General features: G+C 43.3%; 1 pseudogene; it reads left to right on the forward strand.

Moving 5' to 3' along the window:
• The first annotated feature begins 6,685 nt into the window (after positions 1 to 6,685).
• On the forward strand, positions 6,686 to 7,975 carry LOC120050705 (annotated as a pseudogene).
• Positions 7,976 to 11,503: the final 3,528 nt, after the last annotated feature.

Below are 11,503 nucleotides of genomic sequence, written 5' to 3' on the forward strand. Positions count from 1 at the left end.
TCTCACATCTATCAGGGACTTAGACACTATCCTGAGGGAAGTGAAGTGATCAACAGCTTCTACACACCATCTCTTACACTAGTGTCCCTCTGTTACCCCAGCCTGGTTTGGACCAGGGATATTCCCTCTGGAATACACCTATAATAGAGACTGAACTTCAAAACCTCTGGACAACCCACTCTGGCTACCTCTACCTGGAACCCTCACCAGTATGGAACCTGTCCTGCTCATCCAGTGGTAATACACACTGTAACTGGTCTACTTGGACCTTTTCAGGTCTACTCATCTGAGGTCTCCTCACTAAAACAACCCTTGGGATATCCAGAAAGTACGACTCAAAAAATCCTTATTTCTTTGAATTGGACTGGACATATCATCTAATATTATGGGTAGGTTATGAGACTTATTTGATAATTTTACTAATTTTCATTCATTTTCCCATCTCCATAACATACAGTACATCCGCCACAGGATGCATAGCTAACAGGTGTACATTCTGTTAGATGCACTGTGCACTTTTACATACATTGTAATCACTTGAACGTTTCATCACATTGTCATTGACGAGCTGAGAGTTGAGGGAACAAACTATTTTAAGTTATTGTTTTTGGGGGGAATGGGTTTTCTGCTTCAGGTCCATGCATACTGTAGTTATGTGTTTCAAAGTGAAGGTAATGTAAATGTCCAATGTATGTCTTATGTGTATGTGCTCTTAAGAAATTACTTCTCATCTTTTCAGTAAAATATATTTATCCTGAAGGGAAAATAACAAATGTTTCTTCTATACCATCTATTATCACTCATAATACACAGTCTTACCAAAAGTTTGCCTATACATCCAAATTTAGCTACATTTCTAGTCATATATCCATTTACAAAATGTTAATTTTAAGAAAAGGCTTTTTAATTTATTCACATTGAAGGAGATTTAACTGACTCCATCTCAGTGCGTTTCCCAGTTGACAGTTAGCTGTGCAGTGACAGCTCGAGCTGACATGGCAGGGAGGAGATGGGACCAGAGGGATAGTGAGGGGGACATCGGAGGGACAAGCATGGGTGACTCACGTCTCTCAAAAAAAAGTGCTTGTCTGTAAGAGCCATTGAACACAGGTCACTGGCCCTTCAATGTAAAACATACTGGCGCCGAAGGGTAGGGCTGCCGTCTTATCGGCTCTCAACCAATCATGCTATTTTGTTTGTGTTTTTGCATTGTTCGTAACTTGTTTTGTACATAATGTTGCTGCTACCATCTCTTATGACCAGAAAAGAGCTTCTGGACATCAGAACGGGGATTATTCACCTCAAATTGGACGAGGAGTTCTTCAATGAGTCGGGATATACTGCAGACACCCGACCAGGCCCCGATCCCCGTGATTCGCTGCTGAAGGAAACGGAGAGTTCGAGGCAAAAGATCGGGGTGCCCTCGAGGATCAGGCAACGAGTGGCCAATCTGCCCGTGTCTTCCATTCTGCTAGCTAACGTTCAATCACTGGAAAATAAATGGGACGAACTGAAAGCACGTATATCCTACCAACGGGACATTAAAAACTGTAATATGTTTCACAGAGTCGTGGCTGAAAGATGACATTAAGAACAAACAGCTGGCGGGTTAGATACTCTATCGGCAAGACAGAACAGCAGCCTCTGGTAAGACATGGGGCAGAGGCCTATGCATTTATGTAAACAACAGCTGGTGCATGATATCTAAAGAAGTCTCCAAGTTGTGCCCGCCTGAGGTAGAGTATCTCATGATAAGCTGTAGACCACACTATCTACCTAAAGAGTTTTCATCTTTATTTTTTGTAGCTGTTTACATACCACTACAGAGTGAGGTTGGCACTAAAATGGCACAAAATGAGCTCTATTCCGCTATAAGCAAACAGGAAAACGCTCATCCAGATGCGGTGCTCCTAGTGGCTGGTGACTTTAATGCAGGGAAACACAAATCAGTTTTACCGAATTTCTATCAGCATGTAAAATGTGCAACCAGAGAAAAAAGAATGCTAGACTACCTTTACTCCACCCACAGAGACGCGCACAAAGCTCTCCCTCGTCCTCCATTTGGCAAATCTGACCATAACTCTATCCTCCTGATTCCTGCTTACAAGCAAACATTACTAAACTACAGGACTGTTTTGCTAGCACAGACTGGAATATGTTCCGGGATTCTTCCAATGTGATTGAGGAGTACACCACATCAGTCACTGGCTTTATCAATAAGTGCATCGAGGACGTTGTCCCCACAGTGACTGTACGTACATACCCGAACCAGAAGCCATGGATTACAGGCAACACCCGCACTGAGTTAAAGGGTAGAGCTGCCGCTTTCAAGGAGCTGTAAGCTTATAAGAAATCCCGCTATGCGCTCCGATGAACCATCAAACAGGCAAAGCATCAATACAGGACCAAGATCGAATACTACACCGGCTCCGACGCTCGTCGGATGTGGCAGGGCTTGCAAACTATTACAGTCTACAAAGGGAAGCACAGCCGAGAGCTGTCCAGTGACACGAGCCTACCAGACGAGCTAAATAACTTCTATGCTCGCTTTGAGGCAAGTAACACTGAAACATGCATGAGAGCATCAGCTGTTCCGGATGACTGTGTGATCACGCTCTCCACAGGCGATGTGAGTAACACCTTTAAACAGGTCAACATCCACAAGGCCGCAGGGCCAGATGGATTACCAGGACGTGTACTCCGAGCATGCGCTGACCAATTGACAAGTATCTTCACTGACATTTTCAACCTCTCCCTGTCTGAGTCTGTAATACCAACATGTTTCAAGCAGACCACCATAGTCCCTGTGCCCAAGAACACTAAGGTAACCTGTCTAAATGACTACCGACCTGTAGCACTCACGTCTGTAGCCATGAAGTGCTTTGAAAGGCTGGTCATGACTCACATTAACACCATTATCCCAGAAACCCTAGACCCACTCCAATTTGCATTCCGCACCAACAAATCTACAGATGATGCAATCTCTATTACACTCCACACTGTCCTTTCCCACCTGGACAAAATGAACACGTATGTGAGAATGCTATTCATTGACTACAGCTCAGCATTCAACACCACAGTGCCCTCAAAACTCATCAATAAGCTAAGGACCCTAGGACTAAACACCTCCCTCTGCAACTGAATCCTGGACTTCCTGACGGGCTGCCCCCAGGTGGTAAGGGTAGGTAACAACACATCCGCCTCGCTGATTCTCAACACGAGGGCCCCTCAGGGGTGTGTGCTCAGTAACCTCCTGTACCCTGTTCACTCATGACTGTACGGCCAGGCACAACTCCAACACCATCATTAAGTTAGCTGATGACACAACAGTGGTAGGCCTGATCACTGACAACGATAAGACAGCCTATAGGGAGGAGGTCAGAGACCTGACCGTGTGGTTCAAGGACAACTACCTCTCCCTCAACATGAGGGACTCCGACTACAGGAAAAGCATGCCCCCATTTTCATCAACGGGGCTGTAGTGGAGCAGGTTGAGAGCTTCAAGTTCCTTGGCGTCCACATCACCAACAAACTAATATGGTCCAAGCACACCAACACAGTCATGAAGAGTGCACGACAAAACTTATTCCCCCTTAGGAGACTGAAAAGATTTGGCACGCCCAACAGATGGCATGGGTCCTCAGATCCTCAAAAGGTTTTACAGTTGCACCATCGAGAGCATCCTGACGGGTTGCATCACTGACTGGTACGGCATCTGCTCCGACCGCAAGGCACTACAGAGGGTAATGTGTACGGCCAAGTACATCACTGCCCCCCCCCCCCCCCCATACGCTGCAGCTACTCTCTGTGATTATCTATGCATAGCCACTTTAAACCCTACTGCATGTACATAATTACCTCAATTGCCTCGACACCGGTGCCCCCGCACATGACATATTGACTCTGTACCCCCTGTATAGAGCCTCTGTATATAGCCACGCTATTGTTATTTACTGCTGCTCTTTAATTATTTGTTTTTCTAATCTCTGACTTTTTTTAGGTATTTTCTTTTCTTAAAACTGCATGGTTGATTTTCTTAAAACTGCATGGTTGGTTAAGGGCTTGTAAGGAAGCATTTCACTGTAGGTCTGTTGTATTCGGCGCATGTGAGAAATACAATTTGATTTGATTTGATTTATATTCTTAAAGGTGCTACACATAGGATTTTTTTTTTGCATTGTAATTTTAGAAAATGCTCATAATATATCTGCAGTAATAGTGGAATTATAATGTTTGACAGTATTTCTTACCCGCCAGTGTTGTGATTGACTGTGATATTCTCATATTGATTTCTCCCGCCGGGACGGCATTTTTGTCAAAATGGGAAAGCTGCTCTGTCATTTCCTGTTTGCAAAAATGTTACTGTTCCCTCAATTTGAGTTTATGTGAGAATACAAGCACTTTATAGTGTAGGGAGTCATTGTACCATCTAAATCGCTGTGAAATATATTTTCAACAACAAAATATAATGTATTTTCAGCTGTTAGTTGGTGGTTCAAAACCGAAAGTAAAAGACTCAAGCGTGTCTCCGCCATGTTACTGGGATATGGGACGAGGGAGAAATTCTGAGAAGTGTTTCACTCTTTCTCCTGTCTAAAGTAAACACACTCTTCTGAGAGAAAAAAAACAACGACTTTAGTAAGTCAAAAGGCAAGGATATTTCCTATGTGAGTGGAAGGTTGATGTTGGTCAGTGTTTGGATAGAAAGGAGAGCAGACTTACATAACCCTGCATTTATGGGTAAAAACATCACAATCCCTCAATTGGCCTGGTGCCCCACACTGTATCTAATGTGCCCATTACAATTATCTATTTTGTGTTCCCCAAATCCATGCTATACAGACACACCATGTAGCAAGAAGTAAGGATTATATGTTTCAGACAAACTGTTGTAAGTGCTTTATCTGAATCAACTTGTACATCTGTTTTTCTTATCAAAACAGTAAAAATGCATGCATTCTCAGTCCTTAATGGTTTTACGTCCATGTGATCTGGTAGTTTGGCTTGTCCAATAACCTCCAAGCAGTGAACTAGAGGGGCTTCAGGCCAGGGCAGCGATCCCCTTGTGACTATAATGCTCTAGAAATGTAATCATATCCTACATTTTACAAATGAATTTGCTTTGTTTTCTTTTTGGCTAAACGTTGTTATTATATTCAATTATATCAGACTGATGTGTTTGGACATGTTTTTCTAATCAAAGTGAAATGATATAATTGAGAAAGAATATCAATAAATGTAGACTTGAGAGATGACTCAGGTAAATGTATTGGTGAGCGTTGTGACATGCTGTTGGACATGAACAAAGGCATTAAGCAGTCTTCCCCTCTGTTTGGGAAACCCGATAGAGCTTACTGGTAGTGAGCAACTGAAACCCTCAGGCTTACCAAACGTCTTTGTTTTCCCTCTCTTATCTTCAGTACACACACATACTGTAGTGTAGTGTAGGGTTGGCCTGGATGGGAGATAAAGTTGCTTTGACATTAACACAGCTATTCTTACTTGTATCCTAAATGTTAGTCTCAGCCCTGTTAAAGTACACAAAAATACACAATTTATTGATCATAGGGATTCAAGAGTTGCATTAAAACAGGGTTATATACCCCACCAACATTAGACAACTATACAAAAAGCCTTAAAATTGCAGAAATAAGTAAATCAAATCAATGATGAGAGACTAGTCTGATTAACTGATAATGGACACAGACATGGTGGTGTAGCAGGACGATTAGAATGCCGTGATCCCAGAGGTTGTGAATTCAAATCCCAGGTGAGCACATGTTGAATAATAATTACTGTATAAATGAACATGCACAATGTAATCATGTATGTCACAGTGTCAAACACGTAAGTTGAAAACACTATGTTAAAAGCATTGTTTGTGTGTGTCTCTAACCTTGCCAACAAACAAAGAGCTGTAATGGATCAGTGGCTCACTAATCAGAGTGTTGATTGGCTCAGCCACAGTAACAAGGTGTAATGATGAAAATTATTTTTGGGGGAGAACGTTTCTTTGGGACCGTCAGGCGACGTCCTGATGCCTGATACACAGGAATATTCTTGCAACATTCCCATGAAACGTGTCTAGAATATTAATATTGGATTTTTTTTAGTGCCAGAGTGCATTGTGCCCGGCCCGCCACTGGAGTCACTAGAGGACAAGGACAATCCAGCTGGCCAAACCCTTCCCTAACCCGGATGACGCTGGGCCAATTGTGCACCGCCTCATGGGTCTCTTGGTTACGGCCTGTTGCGACACAGCCTGGGATTGAAACAGGATCTGTAGTGACACAGCTAGCACTACGATGCACTGCCTTAGACCGCTGCGCCACTTGGGAGGCAATATTGAATGTTCTGAGAACATGATAACCATGTTCTAGGTCATTTCTGTTTGACATTAAGGGAATGGTCTCTTGGAAACAGTAACACTGGAAAATTCCTTTGAAAATATTAGGTAATGACCTAATGAGACTTTTAAGGGAATGTTCTCTAAAGTTGTGGGAACGTTTTTTGTTAGCTGGGTATCTGTAAACCATATGTTAAGCTGCATCAGCATGACATTTCAAGATCATATAATTTTTGTAATTGTGTTTTTGTCTGTCTAACAGGACATATCCTAAAAAGGGAGAAAGTAAACATTGCAATGGGGCCTGCTGCTGTAATGATGACTAGTCTTCTGTGAACTATGGAGAAGTCTGGTCCGATGCTGGCTTCTATTCCCAATCGCACAGGGGCCAACCTCACAACCAGCCTATGGGGACCAAACCCCACAGTTCCTGCAGAGGTGGGAGTGGTCACCAGCTCCCAGTCTCAGATCAAGGATCTGATTGGGCTGTTTGCAATGGTGACCCTTAACCTCATCGCCCTATTGGCCAACACTGGAGTAATGGTGGCCATAGCCCGTGCCCCTCACCTGAAGAGGTTTGCCTTTGTGTGCCACCTGTGTGCAGTGGACCTGCTGTGTGCCATCCTCCTCATGCCTCTGGGCATCATCTCTAACTCGCCCTTCTTTGGCACTGTGGTGTTCACCGTGCTGGAGTGCCAGGTCTACATCTTCCTCAACGTGTTCCTCATCTGTGCCTCCATCCTCACCATCACCGCCATCAGTGTGGAGCGTTACTACTACATCGTCCATCCTATGCGCTACGAGGTGAAGATGAGCATCAACCTGGCCATTGGCGTCATGCTCTTCATCTGGGTAAAGTCCATCCTGCTGGCCCTGGTCACCCTGTTTGGCTGGCCTGCCTACGGGGCCCACAGCTCCATCGCTGCCAACCACTGCTCCCTCCACTGGAGCCACAGTCGGCTGAGGAAGGTGTTCGCTGTGCTCTTCAGCGTGATGTGTTTCCTGCTACCCGCCGTGGTCATCTTCGCAGTCTACTGTAACGTGTACAAGGTGGCACGCTCGGCCGCCCTGCAGCACACACCCGCACCTACCACATGGGCCTCGTCCAACCCTGCCAAACGTCCCAACCGTTCTGACTCCATCAACAGCCAGACAACCATCATCACAACCACCCGCAGCCTGCCCCAGAGACTATCCCCCGAGATGGCCTTCAGCGGGGGTAAGGCTGCCCTCACGCTGGTGATCATCGTGGGTCAATTCCTGCTCTGCTGGCTGCCTTACTTCTCCTTCCACTTGCACCTGTCCTTCAGCTCATCTCTGCAGAGCCCCGGAGATGTGGAGGAGGCTTTACCTGGCTGGCCTACTCCTCCTTTGCTGTCAACCCTTTCTTCTATGGCCTGCTCAACAGGCAGATCAGGGAGGAGCTGGTCAAGTTCCGACGCTGCTCCTCCAGGCCGGTGGAGCTGGGTACCTCCAGCCACGAGGGCCCTGCAGGAGAACTTCCTCCAGTTCATTCAGAGGACCACCAGCACGGCCGACACGCGCTCCAGCTGCGCCAACTCCAGCCCCAGGAACACTCTGGACCAGGGGGTCAGGATCCCTGGACAGATACCAGAGGAGCATGGCTAAACACAATGGACAACACACTTCAATATGGACTATTAATATTGACAGCCCTCTATCCTCGTAGCACCCAGAGTTTGTGACCTGACCAAGACAAACTCTGGGGCCTAGTTAACATCAATAGGCCCTGTGGTTTTCTGGTCCGGTTACATGGTCAGAAAACATACTCCATGTATGCCCTGAGTAGGGGCTTGTATTTATTGGTATAATGGGATTTATTCAGCTAAGGTCTCCAACACAAGATCATAGTGTTGTTGTTTGTAATGTGAAATATACATTATGTGACAGAATTTCATTGACATTACCTTTTACTATTGTTTCATTACAAAACTTTATGTAAAAATGTATGATTATTTAATGTTTAGTTGTATGAATTATATGTTCTGAAATAACATTTTATTGAGTTTACTAATGTTTCCAATGAACAGTGAGGAATGCTGTAGGAATACTTATATTTTCACCTTTTACAGCGGCCATGTAAAGATTCTTATTAACGTTCTATCGATAATACATTATTTAAATAAGTGACAAGCATGGGTACAATAGTAACAAAATCAATTCATCTTTCTAATAATTCTTTCCATCTTACAGTGAAAAACAATGTGTCGTGCAAGTATATACAGTTGAAGTCGGAAGTTTACATACACTTAGGTTGGAGTCATTTTAAACTAGTTTTCAACCACTCCACACATTTCTTGTTAACAAACTATAGCTTTTGAAGTCGGTTAGGACATCTACTTTGTGCATGGGCACAAGTAATTTTTCCAACAATTGTTTACAGACAGATTATTTCACTTAGAATTCACTGTATCACAATTCCAGTGGGTCAGAAGTTTACAAACACTTTAATGACTGTGCCTTTAAACAGCTTGGAAAATTCCAGAAAATTATGTTATGGCTTTAGAAGATTCTGTTAGGCTAATTGACATAATGTGAGTCAATTGGCGGTATACCTGTGTATGTATTTCAAAGCCTACCTTCAAACCCAGTGCCTCTTTGCTTGACATCATGGGAAAATCCAAAGAAATCAAGACCTCAGAAAAAAATTGTAGACCTCCACAAGTCTGGTTCATCCTTGGGAGCAATTTCCAAACGCCTGAAGGTACCACGTTCATCTGTACAAACAATAGTACGCAAGTATAAACACCATGGGACCACGCAGCTGTCATACCGCTCAGGAAGGAAACGTGTTCTGTCTCCTAGAGATGAACGTACTTTGGTGTGAAAAGTACAAATCAATCCCAGAACAACAGCAAAGGACCTTGTGAAGATGCTGGAGGAAATAGGTACAAAAGTATCTATATCCACAGAAAAACGAGTCCTATATCGACATAACCTGAAAGGCTGCTCAGCAAGGAAGAAGCCACCGCTCCAAACGCCATAAAAAAGCCAGTCTATGGTTTGCAACTGCACATGGGGACAAAGATCATACTTTTTGGAGATCATACTTTTTTTTCCTCTGGTCTGATGAAACAAAAATAGAACTGTTTGGCCATAATGACCATCGTTATGTTTTGGAGGAAAAAGGGGGAGGCTTGCATGCTGAAGAACACCATCCAAACGTGATGCACGGGGGTGGCAGCATCATGTTGTGGGGGTGCTTTGCTGCAGGAGTGACTGGTGCACTTCACAAAATAGATGGCATCATGAGGATGGAAAATTATGTGGATATAGCAACATCTCAAGACGGCAGTCAGGAAGTTAAAGCTTGGTCGCAAATGGGTCTTCCAAATGGACAATGACCCCAAGCATCTTCCAAAGTTGTGGCAAATGGCTTAAGGACAACAAAGTCAAGGTATTGAAGTGGCCATCACAAAGCCCTGACCTCAATCCTATAGAAAATTTGTTGGCAGAACTGAAAAAGCATGTGCGAGCAAGGAGGCCTTACAAAACTTGACTCAGTTACACCAGCTCTGTCAGGAGGAATGGGCCAAAATTCATCCCAACTTATTGCGGGAAGCTTGCAGAAGGCTACCCGAAACGTTTGACCCAAGTTAAACAATTTAAAGGCAATGCTACCAAATACTAATTGAGTGTATGTAACTTCTGACCCACTGGGAATGTGATGAAATAAATAAAAGCTGAAATAAATCATTCTCTCTACTATTATTCTGACATTTCACAATCTTAAAATAAAGTGGTGATCTTAACTGACCTAAGACAGGGAATTTTTACTAGGATTAAATGTCAGGAATTGTGAATATCTGAGTTTAAATGTATTTGGCTAGCACGGAAACCAAACCGGCTGTGCGCGTGCACCATCATGCATACATTTATGCACACCAAACGCGATCACGACACGCAGGTTAAAATATCAAAACAAACTCTGAACCAATTACATTAATTTGGGGACAGGTCGAAAAGCATTACACATTTATGGCAATTTAGCTAGCTAGCTTGCACCTTGCTAGCTAATTTGTCACTATTTAGTTTAGCTTGCTGTTGCTAGCTAGCAATTGAGTTCTTATTTTACCTGAAATGCACAATGTCCTCTACTTCCGATAATTAATACACACATAAAACAGTCAACCGAATCGTTTCTAGTCATTTCTCTTCCTTCCAAGCATTTTCTTCTCTTGACTTTTTAATTGCGATTGGCAACTTTCAAATATTAGGTGCGTTACCCGGCCACCGACCTTGTTTGTGGGTATAACCAATGAGGAGATGGCACGTGGATACCTGCTTCTATAACCAATGAGGAGATGGGAGAGGCAGGAATTGCAGCGCGATCTGCGTCACAAATAGAACTGGCTTCTGTTTTAGCCCTTGGCAATGCAGACTCTCGTTGACGTGCGCGAGCTGTCTGGGTGCAATAATTTAATAATATAGATTTCTAAATGTATTTCGCAACGCTTCGCGCACAGTGACTCTAGCGGTGTAGTCGGGGTATAAGGTGTAATGTAAAACTTCCGATTTCAACTGTAATTGTTTTAAGATGGTCATCTCAAGGATCATTTAGGTATTTGACTTTAGTACACCTTTAGGTATATATATATTTAAAAAATTATATGAATTTGGCCTTTACTACTATAGCCCATACAAATGCATTGAATAACACATTCATAAATGACAAAAAAGACAGTTAAAAAATTAATAGGTTTTGAAGTGTCTGTTCTATATCTAAAAGATACAGTGCATTTGTAAAGTATTCAGACCCCTTGACTGTTCCACATTTTGTTACATTACAAGCCTAATTCTAAAATTGATTACATTGTTTTTCTCCTCATCAATCTACACACAATACCCCATGACAAAGCAAAACAGTTTAAAAAAAAAAACTGAAATATGACATTTACATAAGTATTGAAACCCTTTACTCAGTACTTTGTTGAAGCACCTTTTGCAGTGATTAAAGCCTTGAGTCTAATTGGGTATGACGCTACAAGCTTGGCACACCTGTATTCGGGGAGTTAATTACCGTTCTTCTCTGCAGATCCTCTCAAGCTCTGTTAGGTTGGATGGGGAGCGTCGCTGCACAGATATTTTCAGGTCTCTCCAGAGATGTTAGATCGGGTTCAAGTCCGGGCTCTGGCT

This window comes from Salvelinus namaycush, chromosome 7 (genome assembly GCF_016432855.1).
Source record: "Salvelinus namaycush isolate Seneca chromosome 7, SaNama_1.0, whole genome shotgun sequence".
Taxonomy (NCBI): Eukaryota; Metazoa; Chordata; class Actinopteri; order Salmoniformes; family Salmonidae; genus Salvelinus; species Salvelinus namaycush.